The sequence below is a fragment of the Notamacropus eugenii genome, chromosome X (genome assembly GCF_028372415.1).
Source record: "Notamacropus eugenii isolate mMacEug1 chromosome X, mMacEug1.pri_v2, whole genome shotgun sequence".
Lineage (NCBI taxonomy): Eukaryota > Metazoa > Chordata > Mammalia > Diprotodontia > Macropodidae > Notamacropus > Notamacropus eugenii.
In genome coordinates this window covers 21,191,552-21,208,254 of record NC_092879.1, presented here as the reverse complement: position 1 = coordinate 21,208,254, position 16,703 = coordinate 21,191,552, and the positions used below count along the sequence as shown (strand labels likewise).

General features: G+C 43.9%; 1 pseudogene; it reads left to right on the top strand.

Annotated features, from left to right (window-relative positions):
* The first annotated feature begins 3,180 nt into the window (after window positions 1-3,180).
* LOC140516279 (structural maintenance of chromosomes protein 6 pseudogene) lies at window positions 3,181-15,625 on the top strand (annotated as a pseudogene).
* The last annotated feature ends 1,078 nt before the right edge of the window (window positions 15,626-16,703 follow it).

Genomic DNA, 16,703 nt, shown 5'->3' with positions numbered 1-16,703 from the left:
TTTTTAGGTATGTAGTGTCATTGTTTTGTGCAGAGTTAAAGTGAATGGAAAGAGTTCTTTTCTCTAGGTCCCTCTAGTGAAATATAATGTACTCAATGTACAATGTAGAAAAGAAAGAGTATTTTATTTTCCATTATATATAAAGACAGTTTTCAACCTCAATTTTTGGAAAGATTTTAAGTTTCACATTTTTGTCTTTGTCTCTTCCCCAGGACAGCAAATGATCTGATGCAGGTTATAGATGTGCCATTATAGACAATATATTTCCACATTAATCATGTTGTGAAAGAAGAAGTAGAACCATAAGAAAAAAAACACAAAATCCCCCCAAAGTGCAAATAGCATGGTTTCATCTGTATTCGGGCTCTGTCAGTTCTTTCTCTGACTGTGGGTAGTGTTCTGCATCCTGAGTCTTTTCGAATGGTCTTGGGTTTCTGTGTTGCTGAGAACAGCTAAGTCCACCATGGTAGCCCAACGCTCTTGTTCCTATGTTCAGCATTCTCCTGCTTCTGCTCCCTTCAGTAAACATGAGTTCACATCAGTCTTTCCAGGTGTTTCTGAAGTCTGCCTCCTCCTTATTTCTCATAGACAAATAGTATTCTGTGACACAGCTTTTTTCAGCCATTGCACACTTGATGGGCATCCCTTCAGTGCACACTTCTTTGCCAGCACAGAAAGAGCTGCGATAACTGTTTGTGTCCATGGAGCTCTTTTCCTTTGTTATGACGTCTTTGGGATGCAGGCCTCGTACTGGCATGGTGGGATCAGTGGGTGTGCACAGTTCACCGCCCTTTGGGCACAGCTCCCAGTTACTCTGCAGCATGGCTGGGTTAGTTCACAACTCCACCAACAGGCAAGGAATGTTCCAGTGTTCGCCTGTCTTCTCCCACATTTGTCATCTTCCTTCTCTGTCACAAGAGCCAACTTGGTCTCTTGGAGGTGACATCATTTGCATTTCTCTAATCAGTGCTGGTTTAGCATATTTTTTTGTATGGTTATGAATAGCTTTGACTTCTTCATCTGAAAACTGCCTACACTGGGGACACAGGAGGCCTGGGCCGGGAAGGAGGCACAGCAGGGAGCACAAGGCGCCCACCCATTCTTCCTGGGCCCCAGGGAAACTTGTGGGGGAAGGGAAGTGGGAGTGGCCTGGGGGGTGGGGCATAGGGAGGGTTCTGCGCAGGCGCACCCCTCACCTCTGGCTCCGCCCACCTGGGGTGCGTCATAATTATGCAGGTGCAACAGTACCAGCCTCTTTAGTTGCCATAGTAGCTAAAGAAGGCTTGTGGCTCAGTGTGTTCCACAGGCTCTGAGTCAGGGTCTTGCGGCTGCGGAGCGGAGCGTGTCAAGGTGAATGGTGAGGTGGACCTGGCCTTGGCCTCTGAGGTAGCTTGGGAGGCAGGTCATGGTGGTGAGGAGGAGGCGGGGACCGGTGTTATTGAGGAGGAGGAAGCGAGCACTGGACTCCTTCCCACAGCCTCCACTGGGTCCTGGGCATACCCTCTGAGAGGAGGCTGCTCTAGAGGGGGTCGGGGGTCTTGAAGGGAACTCTGTAAGGTGACGGAGTCACCCTGGGATAGAGCCTCTTTGGGGAGAAGGAGGCAGAGGGGACCAGCGTCCTTGAGGAGGAGGAGGCTGGGACCGGCCTCCTTTCCACAGCCTCCACTGAGTGCTGGTCGTATCCCCTGAGAGGAGGCTGGTGTAGAGGGGGTCAGGGGTCCTGAAGGGAACTCTCTAAGGCGACAGAGTCACCCTGGGATAGAGCTTCCTTAGGGAGGAGGAGGAGGAGAAGGGGACTGGCCTCCTTCCCACAGCCTCCACTGGGTGCTGGGCGTACCTTCTGAGAGGAGGCTGGTGTAGAGGTGGTCAGGAGTCCTGAAGGGAACTCTGTAAGGTGACGGTCACCCTGGTATAGAGCCTCCTTGGGGAGGAGGAGGAGAAGGGGATCAGCCTCCTTCCCACAGCCTCCACTGGGTGCTGGGCGTACCTTCTGAGAGGAGGCTGGTGTCAAGGGGGTCGGGGGACCTGAAGGGAACTCTGTAGGGTGACAGTCACCTGGGGATAGAGCCTCCTTGGGGAGAAGGAGGAGACGGGGACCAGACTCCTTCCCACAGTCTCCACTGGATGCTGGGCGTAGCCGCTGAGAGGAGGCTGCTGTAGAGGGGGTCCGGGGTCCTGAAGGGAACTCCTTAGGGTAACAGTCACCCTGGGATAGAGCCTTCTTTGGGGGGAGGAGGAAGCAGGGACAGGCGTCCTTGAGGGGGACGAGGCGGGGACCGGTGTCCTTGAGGAAGAGGAGGAGTGGACCGGCCTCCTTCACAAAGCCTCCACTGGGTGCTGGGCGTAGCCGCTGAGAGGAGGCTGCTCTAGAGGGGGTCAGGGGTCCTGAATGGAACTCTGTAAGGTGACGGAGTCACCCTGGGATAGAGCCTCCTTGGGGAGGAGGAGGCAGAGGGGTTGGGTAGGAAGGAGGAGAGAGTGGAGGGGGAGGGGAAGGGGAGGCAGGAAGGTAGGGAGGGAGGATGAGGTGCGAGAGAGAGAGGGAAGGAGGACAGAAGAGAGGAGGGGGAGGGGAGGGAGGAGGGGAGAGAGGAGGGGCAAGGGAAGAGGAAACAGGAAAGAAGGAAGGGAAGGAGGAGAGGAGAGAGGAGGGGGAGGGGGAGGGTAAGGAGGAGGGAAGAGTGGAAGGGGAGGGGAAGGAGAGGCAGGAAGGGAGAGAGGGAGGAGGAGGCATCATGGAGGAGGATGGAGGACAAAAGGGAGGAGGAGGAGAGGAGAGGCAAGGGAGCTAGGGAGGAGGAGGCTGAAGGGAGGAGGGTGATGAAGAGCAGAGGAGGCTTGGGAGGAGGGTAGGGAAAGAGGGAGTTTGAGGATGAGAAGGGAGCAAGAAGAAGGAAGAGGAGAAGAGGGAAGGGGAAGTAGGGAGGAGGCACAGGAACAGGAAGAGAGTAAGGAGAATTAGAAGGATTTTCTCATCCAGGTGGGCCAATGGCTATGAGAAGAGGGGGCCACACACCCCCAACTTCAGCAGGGCAGCAAAATGCAAGGCCAGCTCCATGGGGTGATGTGAATGAAGACAGGGAGAGGATCTTCTTCTACGCTGTTTCTAAATTAGCTGCTGCTCCTCATTTGACCCCAGCAGAAGCTGGCGTCATTGAGAGTATCCAGTTGGAGAACTTTATGTGCCATGCCAAACTCGGACCAGTGAAATTTGGGTCCCATGTCAACTTTGTGGTAGAGCATGCGAACAAGAAGGCATTGCTGACAGCTCTAGTTGTTGGTCTTGGTGGAAAATCATTAGGATCATCTTTGAGAGAGCTTGTGAGAGATAGAAAGCTTTCAGCCAACATCTCCATCACGTTATGTAACAGGGGGCAGAGAACTTTTAAATCTCAAGTCTATGGGCACTCCATAACAGTGCAGCTGTGCATCAGTGTAGATGGTACTGCAAGTTACAAACTATACAACCAAGCAGGCAGGCTAGTTTCTTCAGAGCAATCAGAGCTTATGGCCATTCTTGATCATTTTAGAATACAGGTGGATAGTCCAGTGTCTATTTTACTACAAGACACAGGCAGGCAGCTGTTGCAGACCTTACATGATGGTGACAGATACAAATTCTTTCTGAAAGTTACTGGACTTCAACAAAGGCGAGAAGAGCACTCACAACTTTTGGAGAAAAAAGTCAGGACCCAGCTTGAGATAGACCAAAAAAAAGAACAATTAGAGAAGCTCAGATATCAGTGCATAGCCATAGAGGAGCATTTTCAGAGAATTGATACCCTGAAGGAGAAATTGGAAGACTTACAACATGAAATAGCTTGGGCAGTAGTGAGTGAGAGAGAAAGAGAACTTGATAAGATGATCAGCAATATAAATACTGGAAAGCAACATACTGTGCTATTAAATCAGAAACTAGACGACTCAAAGACCAAACTTCAAGCATCAGAAAGGAAGTATAGACACTTTCTTGAGAAAGTGCGAGACTTTGATGAAGAAGCCACTACATTAGAGCCCAGATACATTGAGGCAGAAGAAGAGATCAGGCAGAAAGAGAAGGCCTATAGGCAAGCAGAGGCTTTCTACCTTTGTTCCCAAAATAAATTGAGTAATTTAAATAAAATGACATTACAGTATTATAAGAAAATTGAATATCTGAATAAGAGAATAGAACGAGAAGATTGGGAAAATCGGGAAACCATTTCCACGTTGAAGGAAAAATTAAAGAATTTTAGTGACCGAGAAATGTCACTAGTTCAAGACATAAAACAACTCCATCAAGCTATGGAAGAAGGTGACAAAGAACATTCTCAAATTAGAAAAGAAGAGTCGTATGTGCAAGAAAGACTGCATGAGGAAAAACAACAGCTAAACCACTGGAAGGAGTGTAAATCTGAGCCACTGAAACGATTTGGACCCCAGATTCCGGCCCTTCTTGAAGCAGTGGATGATGCGCATAGACGAGGGGACTTTACTTTTAAACCTATAGGCCCACTCGGAGCTTGCCTGCGTCTCCGAGACCCTGAATTTGCTTTGGCTATTGAGTCCTGCTTAAATGACCTCCTTCTTGCTTTTGTTTGTGACAACCACAAAGATGAGCAAATCCTTCAAGAGCTGATGAAAAAGTTTTACCCATTAGGCTCTTCACAGCCACAGATAATCGTGTCAGCATTTGAGTGCGAGTTGTATGATGTCACAGACAGAGTGGCCAATCACCCTGAATTTCCAACAGTTCTCACAGCTTTGGAAATAGACAATCCAGTGGTGGTCAATACTTTGATTGAAATGAGGGCCATAGAGTCAGTGCTGCTCATTAAAAGTAACTCTTTGGCCCGTAGAGTGATGCAAGGTCAGGAACCCCCCAAGAACTGTAGCAAAGTTTTCACTGCCTGTGGTGATAAAGTCTATGAGAAACGCTATTATTCTTGTGAAGGATCACGGCCTACTTACTTGGGTGATATTGAAATGGAAATAAGTAACTTGGAGAAAGAAATAGAAAATAAAATGGCACAGCTGTTAGCATTTCAGCAACACAAATCTTGCCTTGAAAAGGATGCCAGGAAGAATCGAGAAACGATTAATAGTCACTCTCAACATTTAAAAGAAATAAAGATCAGAGTGATACATATCACTTCAGAAATAAAAGCCTTTGAGGATGAAGCGAAGCATCATTTGATACATATCTCACTTCTAGAAGAGGAGGTTCAACAAATTAGAGAAGAGATGAAGGAGATTGAGGAAGAGATGGATGCTCAAAAGGCAGAGAGACTGATTTTCTGGCAATTGAAAAGAGGTGCTGAATGGAGACGTGAAGTCTTGAAGTCGAAAAGTAATCAAGTTGCACAATTCGCCAAATCCTGCATATCAGAACAAAACCAGGCTGCTTTAGAAGTGATTACCAGCCGCCAATTAGTGATGCATTATAACAATAGGCTGGAGCAACACTTGAATTCTTTCCACGTGAATGAAGAAGAGCTGACCATCAAGCAGAAGCTACTTAAGAAGGAGACTGATAAGGCCAAGAGCATCTGCTCCAAGCGTAAAGAAGTTACAACAACTGTCTCTGTTCTTCGTGAAGAAATGAATATGTTAGAAAAGCTTATCCAATCAGAAATCCGCACTCATGGAAGCCAAGAACAAATGAGGAAGAAATACAAAGAAGTAAAAGAAAGTCGTCGTGTTCTAGCTGGGCAATTGAAGAATTTGGCAGAGTTTCTTAAAACACTGAAAGTAAAATCAACCCAGAGATATGCAATCTACTTGAAGCATAGAAAGAGTCTTTCTTTACGATGCAAATTGTACTTTCATGACTTATTAACTCAGTGGTCCTTCTGTGGGGAAATGCACTTAGATCACGGGAATGAGACACTCTCTATAACAGTCCAGCCTGGAAAAGGGAACACCACTGCTTTCAGTGACATCCAAGATTTCTCAGGAGACATACATTCTTTTTCCCACTTTTTATTCATCCTTACTTTATGGTCCATCACAGAATCACCTTTCAAATGTCTGGATTCATTTGATATCTACATGGATAAGAGCCACCGAAAAACTGCCATGGATATAATCCTCAGGATAGCACATTGCCAGCCACAACACCAGTTCATCCTACTCACTCCATGGAACATGAGCTCTCCTCCTCTAGATCCATTAATTAAAGTACTCCAAATTCCAGACCCTGACAAAACAGTACTGCCTTTTCAAGCTGTCAATTTAGAAGAAGGAGAAGAAGAAGATGAAGAAGGAAGAAGTGAAGGAGAAGGAGAAGATTGAATTTAAACAGCAGATAAAAATACGGGATGCCCATGCATGAGACCACCACTGGGAAAATTTACAAAGAATATCACCATTAGCCTATGTTAGAACTTATTCATTTGGATGCCCACTCTTTTCGAATTAATATTAACTCAATCTGATATTTATAGGTATAAATAAGTCCTTATAGTGGGCTTCAAGCTTTAAACCTTTGAAGTAATGTAAATTTAATGAAATTTAAAGCAATGTAATCTGTACTACTTATTTACCTAGTAATGTGTGGACCTCAACCTCTTTAGGCCAGCCCCTGAAAGGACCCAGAATGGATGTGCACACCAGATGAATTTTTGCTGATGGCTCCCCCAGGGACATTGTCCCTAGGCAGTTGGACTTCCCTAACTCTCTGTACCCAAATTCTCTAAACCTGAAGTAAATCTCTCTAAGTTGAAGATTGATGAGTCTGTCTAGATTTATCCTAAATTCATTTTCTTTCTTTTTTTTTTATTTAACTTTTAACATTTATTTTCACACAATTTTGGGTTACAAATTTTCTCCCCTTTTATCCCCTCCCCCCCCCAGACCCAAGCTTTCTAATTACCCCTGTGACCTATCTGCTCTCTCCTCTATCCTCCCTCCCTGCCCTTGTCTCCGTCTTCTCTTTTGTCCTGTAGGGCCAGATAGCTTTCTTGACCCATTAACCTGTATTTCTTGTTACCCAGTGGTAAGAACATTACATTTGGTCCTAACACTTTGAGTTCCAACTTCTTTAGCTCCCTCCCTCTCCACCCCTTCCCCTTGGAAGACAGGCAATTCAATATAGGCCATATCTGTTTAGTTTTACAAATGATTTCCATACTAGTTGTGTTGTATAGGACTAACTATATTTCCCTCCATCCTATCCTGTCCCCCATTACTTCTATTTTCTTATGGTCCTTTCCCTCCCCATGAGTGTTGACCTCGTATTGCATTCTCCTCCCCATGCCCTCCCCTCTATCCTCCCCCCCACCCTGCTTGTGCCCCTGTCTCCCACTCTCCTGTATTATGAGATAGGTTTTCCTATCAAAATGAGTGTGCATTATATTCTTTCCTTTAGTGGATTGTGATGAGAGTAGACCTCATGTTTTTCTCTTGCCTCCCCTCTTTATCCAACCACTAATAAGTCTTTTGCTTGCCTGTTTTATGAGAGATAATTTGCCCCATATAACTTCTGCCTTTCTCCTCCCAATATTTCTCTCTCACTGCTTGATTTCATTTTTTTTTTAAAGATATGATCCCATCCTCTTCAATTCACTCTGTGCACTCTGTCTCTATGTATGTGTGCATGTGTGTGTGTGTGTGCTCCCACCCAGTACCCAGATACTGAAATGTTTCAAGAGTTACAAATATTGTCTTTCCATGTAGGAATGTAAACAGTTCAACTTTAGTAAGTCCCTTATGACTTCTCTTTGCTGTTCACCTTTTCATGGTTCTCTTCATTCTTGTGTTAGAAAGTCAAATTTTCTTTCCAGCTCTGGTCTTTTCATCAGGAAAATTTGCAAGTCCTCTATTTCATTGAAAGACCATTTTTTCTCCTGAAGTATTATACTCAGTTTTGCTGGGTAGGTGATTCTTGGCTTCAGTCCTAGTTCCTTTGACTTCTGGAATATCCTATTCCATTCCCTTCTATCTCTCAATGTAGAGGGTGCCAGATCTTGTGCTATCCTGATTGTATTTCCACAATACTTGAATTGTTTCTTTCTAGCTGCTTGCAATATTTTCTCTTTCACCTGGGAATTCTGTAATTTGACCACAATGCTCCTGGGAGTTTCTCTTTTTGGATCTCTTTCATGCGGTGTTCTGCGGATTCCTTGAATATTTATTTTGCCTTCTGGTTCTAGAATCTCAGGGCAGTTTTCCTTGATAATTTCGTGGAGGATGATGTCTAGGCTCTTCTTTTGATCATGGTTTTCAGGTAGTCCCAGAATTTTTACATTGTCTCTCCTGATTCTATTTTCCAGGTCAGTTGTTTTTCCAATAAGATATTTCACATTATCTTCCATTTTTCGAATCTGCGCGGTATGTTCTGAGATATCTTTCTTTCTCATAAAGTCCTTAGCGTCCATCTGTACCATTCCAGTTTTGAAAGATCTATTTTCTTCAGTGAGCTTTTGAATCTCCTTTTCCATTTGGCTAATTCTGCTTTTGAAAGCATTCTTCTCCTCATTGGCCCCTTGCACCTCCCTTGCCAACTGAGTTAGGCTAGTTCTCAGGGTGCCAATTTCTTCAAGATTTTTTTGGTTCTCCTTTAGCAGGGAGCTGATCTGCTTTTCATGCTTCTCCCTCATCCCTCTCATTTCCCTTCCAAGTCTTTCCTCCACCTCTCTAACTTGATTTTCAAAATTCCTCTTGAGCTCTTCCATGGCCCGAGCCCATTGGGTGGGCTGGGACACAGAATCCTCGATTTCTGTGTCTTTGCCTGATGGCAAGCATTGTTCCTCCCCATCAGAAAGGAAGGGAGGAAGTGTCTTTTCTCCGAGAAAATACCCTTCAATGGTTTTATTTCTTTTCCCTTTTCTTGGCATTCTCCCCAACCAGTGACATGACCTCTGAATGCTCTCCTCACACCCACCTCGCCTCCTGGTCCTCCCGGCCAGCGTTTGGGGACTGAGATTCAAATGCTGCTTCCCGCCTTAGGATTTTTGGTGGGGGCAGGGCTGCTGTTCAGTGCGAGAATTAAGTCCAGGTGGTCAGGGGCAGGGCCACCTCTCTGGCTCAGTTCCCTCAGGGGGTTTATGCACAGACCATCCACAATGGATCCAGGCTCCCGCCCTTTTGGGGAGCCCCTGTCTGTAGCCGCCTCTCAGCTTCTATCTCCTGGGGGGGCCTGAGCCATGGGGGCACCCCACTCCCCTCTTGACCCGCCAAAGACACTCTCTCACCTATCCCCATCAGTCACCTGTTGGTGGGGGGGCTAGTGCCGCCACTGGAGATCCCGTCTCTGGAGCCTTCTCGGATCTGTACCTCTCGGAGCCGCGGCCACCGCCGCAGGTCCGGGCTGGGCTCCGCGTCTGCAGCGCGATGGACCTTTTGCAAGAGGTTTGCAGGTCCCTCTGTGGGTGGGCGGACCCGCGTGGCCGCTGGAGATCCCGTCCCCGTAGCCCTCTCGGATCTTTTCCTCACGGTGCCGTGGCCGCGGCAGGGCTGCCCTCTGCTCCCTGTCCCGGCGCCCAGTCCACAGCGTGAAGGACCCCCCGTGAGAGGTTTGCAGGTCTCTCCGGAACAGAAATCTCCCTCGCTCCAATATTCCGTGGTCTCTGGGTGCAGAATTCGCCCTGGGTTAGTCCCCTCTAGCCGTTCTGTGGTTTGTGGGTTTGGAGCTATGTGTATGTGCGTCTTTCTACTTCGCCATCTTGGCTCCGCCCCTCTAAATTCATTTTCTTTCAGAAGGATAAAATTCATGACTAATCTCTCTACATTCATAAGCTCTGAAGAACTCAGATTCAATTTTTATAAAGATGTATATGGCCATGATTTAAACTTTTCAAAGATAGGCAACTTTTTCCCTTTCTCCTTCATTTACTTTGATATTGTTAGAGATTGAATTGCTGGTTCCTCATTTTCATGCAGCTAGCTCCCTAGCTAATTTTAAAGCTTCCTGTTAGAAGTGTTTAAAAGTAGGTGTTTTTGCCTTTATTTCTTTTATCGAGGAGTAATTAAATCATTTTTCTCATCAGTAGAGAAATCTCTCTTAGTCACCGAGATGGAACTCATTTCAGTGAAGAACCCATCTAGAGGACCTTTGCCCAGCCCCTTGAAGGGTAGGATTTAGGAAACTGATTCCCCACTGAAGGGAGCAGTAGTTCAGGTCTGATGCTATATAGCCCTAGGAGATCCATTGCCCACCTCAGTAGTAACTTGTCAAGGCAGGTGTCCACCTTGGAAATAATCCTAACCTCTTCTGACCTGAGAAAAAAGCTCATTTTAGTTTTTACAGCTTTGAGGAAAGGAGAAGGCTCCCTTTCATTTAGTGATTAAGGTTACATCATTTATATACTTAAAATTAAGTCTGTCACTGACAATCAGAACTAACTTTTAATAGCAAGTTTTAAAGGAAAGCTGGTGTAAATGTTGCTGAACATTCACTTATAAAGGACCTTAAGGCCCTAGTTGACTGGTCTTAGGACCCTAGAGGTTAAATCCAGAAATTAAGAACTGGAAGTTTTGGAGAATTTGTCAAGATGGATCCCTGAGTATTACAGTGCCAGCTGTAGGAAAAGGACTTCCAAATAGACAGATCTCAGGAGGATAGAATATTGCCTGCCATGACCCATAATCAAAGTGGGACCAACTCTAAGCATCTTCAGTGGGGAATTTCTCAGGTGGAATGAGCCAAAGGGCGGGTCCCTCAGGGACCTAGTCCAAGTCTCTCAGGAGAAGCTCCTCTGAGGAGTGTCACTCCTCATTGGAGGTGCCCCCAGGAAAGATGGGGTCAGGCATAGGAGAAGAACTGCATCTTACAGGGTCCCCATTGGGAGAAGACTGGACTCCCTGTCTGGGGAGGACTAAAGAAAGGGCTATAAACTGTTTAAAATTGGCTTGAGAAGAGAAAGAGTTTAGGAGATTGTTTTGGCCAAACACGGAAGGTTTGATGACTTAGAAAGTTAGGGAATTCTATTGTACAGTCATCGAAAATCAGCTTAAAACACCTGAACTAATATTGCTAAAGTCTTCATTATTCTCAGATTTTCTTCCTGTGATTAGGCTTTGGCAAAAATTCTAGAGGAATGGAACTTTAACCAGCTTTTCTATCTATTAGAGACTTATTCTGAATAAAAAGTAAGTTTTAAATGGATGAAGCTATTTGGCAAATTAGATTAAAGAAATTTTGTATTGTTAATAAGTTGCATTTTTTTAGTGAGATTCCAAAGGCATTAACATAATTAGGAAACAGAAGAATTATCTTTGGCTGACAGCAGGACCCCAGTTGTAAAATGATAATAAGTACCTTACTTAGTAGAGAAGACAGGTAAGACCTTCACTTCAAAATATCTTAGAGGAGAACAGAAGTTTCAGCCTGATTTAATGTTGTGTCTTGATATATGTTGTGTGTGAGTGTGTGTGTAAGTGTGTGTGTTCACTTAGTAAATGATGAAACTAACTTTAGGAATAGTGGGTTCTTTACTTCAGATGGAAAGGGGCCTTCTACAACTAGGAAAATCTTTCAGAGAATGGGAAACAAGTGTCTGTTTCGTCTGTGCGAAGTGTCTGTTCTTCAAGCTAACCCATAGCTAACCTATGTGTTTTATCTATGTCTTTTCTTTTGGCATTATCAACCAAGAGAAATTGGTTGTTTAAAAATATCTTTCCAAGAAAAAAATCCTGAAAAGAGGACAGATCTCTCTTTTTTCTCTTTCCACACTGGCCATGTTGGACATTGTTGAGATGAAAGACAAATACAGAAATTAATCGAAAACTAAGATACAAAAATGTATTGAAATCCCAATTTGTGAAAAGAGCAATTTAATTTGGATTTATACATTATGAAGTATTTGGATGAGTTCATGGGATACTAGCAAGCTCTTTAGAGTTTAATGAAAATGAATATTCATGGATCAATTATTCATTAATGGATCGATTTAAAGCTGCAGTTTGCATTTTAAGGAGTGTGTTATTAGTCATGAGATATGTTCAGGAGAGATTCCATGAAATAGGAATTCAAGGAAGATGTAAAATAAGGAAAATTTGGAAATACTATGGTGAAAACTGAGATTAAAACACTTGTAAGCTCTTGAATAAACTCACAACTCAGAATTTAAAAAAGAAGCACATCTGTAAAGCCAGAAATTGTTTCAGTTACTCAAACTCTAAGTCTGAAGTTTTGGGGAATCAGTCTGTGAAATTGGTTATAATTTTAGTGTAGAATAAAGGTCTACTTAAAAGCTGTACTTCATATTGGGGTAGTTTACTGCGGGAAGGGATTTTTATTTTTAGAAGGTGGAATGGGGAAATTTTAGACCATCTTCAGAAAAGAATAAAAGTGGGTAGAATTGGATTTCATTTACCCTTCTGTTTCTTACTGTGTTTAAAAACCAAACTGAAGGCACCAAGCAAGTCCTGATTAGGCCTCCTACATTGAAGGTGAATCCCAAAGTACCCCTCGGCTCTCTCCCCAAAAAGAGAAAACTGAAAGTAAGTGAGATTTAGTGATATTCCTGCCATTTAAATCAGTTGTTAAGGTAAATGATAACACAGTAAAACTCACATTGAAATCATTTGTTTAGTCCCAAACTGTCTCAATAACACAACGGTAAATTAGGGAAAGAATTATGGAAGATAGATTTAAAGTCAGGAAAAGAAAGGGTTTTGGAGCTTTCAAAAGGAAATTTCAAAAAGGGTCTTAATCCCACTGAAATAGAAAAGATTTAGGAATTTTTAAAGCAGTGAACTCTCACATTTGCTGCATGTTTCCTTTCCCCGATCAATGTAACATCCAAAGAAAAGTTGATATTTAACAAATTTAACTAATTGATAGGAAAAGAATTGTTTTCTTGCTCTGGTTTCCACAGTTAGCAAAAGGATTAGTAATTGAGAAAATTGAAAGGAATTCATTTGGGTCTTTGGACAGTTCAAAGAAATAAAAAGACAGTAGTGGGAAACTGGGAACATTACCATGAATTTTTGAATGGTAGCTAAGTAAAAGCAATGAAACCTTTTAAAAATTTGCATTTTAAGTATATAAAAAACTATTTGAAACAATAAACAAAATTGGGAAAGTTGTAGGTCAGCAGATTGTAAGTTCTACACAGTGTTGGTGTAAGGAGGTGCTGTATTCTGTGCTAGAGAATAGTGGGTGACCCCCTGCTGTGAAGGTCTATCCCATGGAAGGTATTTGGTGAGACAACTCTCCTTCATATGTGTGTTTCTGGATTTGAGGACATTTGGCTGCCCTTTTTGCTTTCCAGGTAAGCAGTGGCACCATCCTGGGTAGACATGCAGTATGAGGAAAGTGTTCTTTTCTCTCTACTAGTGGCAGTCCCCACATCTCTTCCTCTGAAGGCTTGAACTCTAGGGGTATTTTCACTGCCCATTTGCCTAAGGTTATTTGGGACATGCTAAGAGGGTCCCTGAGACTAGATTTGCTTGTGCCTTTCCTACTTTGCACTTTCTACGGTCTGTCCAGTGTCAGTGGATAGATGTTGGGGATTGTGGCACAGAATTGGGGGTAGGCCACCCAGGGGGAGGGCCTTTCCCAGGGATGGGATTTTATGGAAGATTCTCCTTTGGTTTTCCTGGGTCTGTATTTTGTTGGTTTTCATGCCTCTGCTGCTCCCTAGGTATGCAGTGGCCTTGCCCTGAGCAGACTTGAAGTGAAAGGAAAGAGTTGTGCTGTCTCCTGCAGCCAATCCTTGGATCCTCTAAGGTTCCTTACTGAATCCTTGATAGATGGGGGCTCTGTATCTGCCATTTGTGCCCCAGGGAAAGCTTTCTGTGTGATTTGACCTCATTCTACTCTGCTTTCCTTCACTGGACGTTGCAAGTTGTGCAGAGGGTTGGTGGATGGAGGTGAGGGAATGTGTGCCAGAGGGCCTTGTTGACCCCCTGCTGTTAACATGACTGGCAGAGAAGACATTTTTTAGAGAATTCTCCTTCTCGATGCGTATTTCTAGATGTCAGGCCATTCTCCTGCTTCTGTTCCTTTTCAGGTATGGAGTGGCATGATTCTGAGCAGACTTAAAGGGAATGGAAAGAGTTCTGCTATCCAGGGAGATGAGGGCTACAATCCACAACTTCATTCAAGAGAATGTCAGGAATGGACCCCCTGGAAATCTTAGGGCATACTGCAACAGCAGTTCTTAGGGGAAGTTTTATGTCTCTCAGTGCCTGCATGAATAAAGTAGAGAAAGAGGAGGTCAAAAAATTGGGGATGCAGCTGACCAACTTGAAAAACAGAACAAAATGACAATCCCCAGGTCAGTACCAAGGGGAGACTATTAAACTGAAATTAAGAAAACTATTGAACTAATAAGTAATAGTAGGAGTTGGTTGTATGAGCAAACCAGTAAAATTGATAAAGCTTTTCTCAATTTGATAAAAAAAAAAGGAGAAAACCAAATTACTAATAACAACAGTGAAAAGAGTGTACTCCCATTCAATGAGGAGGTAATTAAAACAATAGTACGAAATTACCTAGCCCAAGTGTACGTACCCATGAATTCGACAGTCTAAATGAGATGGATGATTATTTCCCAAGACACAACTTGAGGAGAGTAACTGAAGAGGAAGCTGAACATTCAAACAAGCCCTCTCAGAAAAAGAAATTCCACAAGATATCAATGAACTCCCTACAATAAACTCTCCAGGGCCTGATGAATTCACAAATGAATTCTATCAAACGCTTACAGAGCAGGTAATTCTAATACAATATAGGCTATTTGGTAAAATTCAGGAAGAAGGAATCCTCCCCAATTGCTTTTAAGATGCAAGTGTGGGTTGGATACTTAAGCAGGAAGAAACAAAACAGACAAAGAAAATCGAGACCAATTTCTCTAATGAATATAGATGCAAAAATTTTCAATAAGATTTGAACAAAAAGAATGCAGCAAGTAATCACCAGAATAATACATTATGACCAGGTAGAATTCCTTCAAGGAATGCAGGGCTGGTTCAATATGAGGACAACTCTTGGCACTCTTTACCATATCAACCATAAACTAAGAGAAACGCCCTGATTATCTCCAGAGATGCAGAAAAGCTTTTGACAAAATACAACAGCCATTCCTATGGACAGCACTGGGGAACATAGAAATAGATAGAACTTTCCATAAAATAATAAGCAGTATCTCCCTACAACCTTCTACAGGCATTCCAAGCAAGGGGCAGAAGCGAGAGGCGTTTCGCATAAGGTCAGTGGTGAAGCACGGCTATCTGTTACCACCCCTCTTGTTAAATGTGCTACCAGAAATTTAGCTGTCTCAATAGGAGAAGAAAAAGAAATGCAAGGAATTCCAATAGGTAAAGAAGAAAGTAAGTTATCCCTCTTTCTAGATGATGTGATGATATGCTTAGAAAATGCCAGAAAGTCACCTACAAAACGACTTGAAACAATATGCAAAACTGGGCAAGTGGCAGGTTAGCAGATTGTAAGTTCAAGAGAGTGTTGGTGGATGGAGGGGCTAGAGCACAGAGGCTCGCCCCCTGCTGTGAAGGTGGCTGCCTTGGAAGGTTTGGTGGGACAATTCTCTTTTATTTGTCTTTTTCTAGATTTGAGGACATTCTCCTGCCCTTTTTTCCTTTCCAGGTAAGCAGTGGCACCATCCTGGGTAGACATGCAGTATCGGAAAGTGTTCTTTTGTCTCTGCTAGTGGCAGTCCCGATATTTCTTCCTGTGTAGGCTTGAACTCTGGGGGAATTTTGACTGCCCATTTGCCTAAGGTAATTTGGGACATGCTAAGAGGGTCCCTGAGACTAGATTTGCTTGTGCCTTTCCTGCTTTGCACTTTGTACAGTCTGCCGAGTGTCAGTGTATAGATGTTGGTGATTCTGGCATAGAATTTTTGGTTGGCCCCCCTGATGTGAAGGGCTGTCCCATGAATTGGATTTCATGGAAGATTACCTTTGTCTTTCCCTCAGTCTAGATTTTTGGCGATTTTTCTGCCCTGATGTTCTCTAGCTTTGGTGTGCCATTGGCCTGCCCAGACTGAATGTGAAGGATAGAGGTCTACTCTCTCTTGTTGAGGCCATCCAAGGGCCCCCTGCTGTGATACCTTGAGTATTTGGCTGTTTTGGCTTTTACCTTTGCCTTTTGTGACCCAGCACGTCCCTTGGGGACATGTTTCTCCAATTCTGTTCTACTTTTCCACTAATGCAATTTGTAATTTCTGCAGAATGTTGATCGAGTGATGTAAGGGCATCAAACCCAGAGTCAAAGTTATATCCTGCTGCTGTGAAGGCTTGTCTCCTGAATGGTATTTTTTGGGCGATTTTCTTTTTTTCCTGGGTCTGTATTTTTCGTGATTTTTTGTGGTATGCTTTGTTCTTCCTCATCCTGAAGAATTGAAGGTAATATCTGGTCTCCATGAAAATAACTTTCCATAGTCTTATATTTTCCCCTTTTTTGGGTTTTTACAGCCAGTTACTTGACTTTTGAGTCCTTTGTCCAGTAGGGGGTATTCGCTAGCGATCTGTAAGTTCTCACTTCCTCCAAGATTGCGCAATTGAGGAAGAGTTTACTCCTCTGCTTGGCCATTCTGTGGACTGTGAGCAACTACAAGCTCTCTTTTCTGCACAGGATATGTGAGTAGGATTCCTTGTCCACAGGCACTACCACCTATACCATGCCAGTGCTCTTCCTCACTTCAGGACTGCCACACAGGAATGAGACCCAGTTTAGCTGCTATTATCTCCTAGGGTTTTTAGACCAACGCCTCCAAAAGTGGAAGCTGCTGCCACCCTGCGACCGGAGCTGGGGT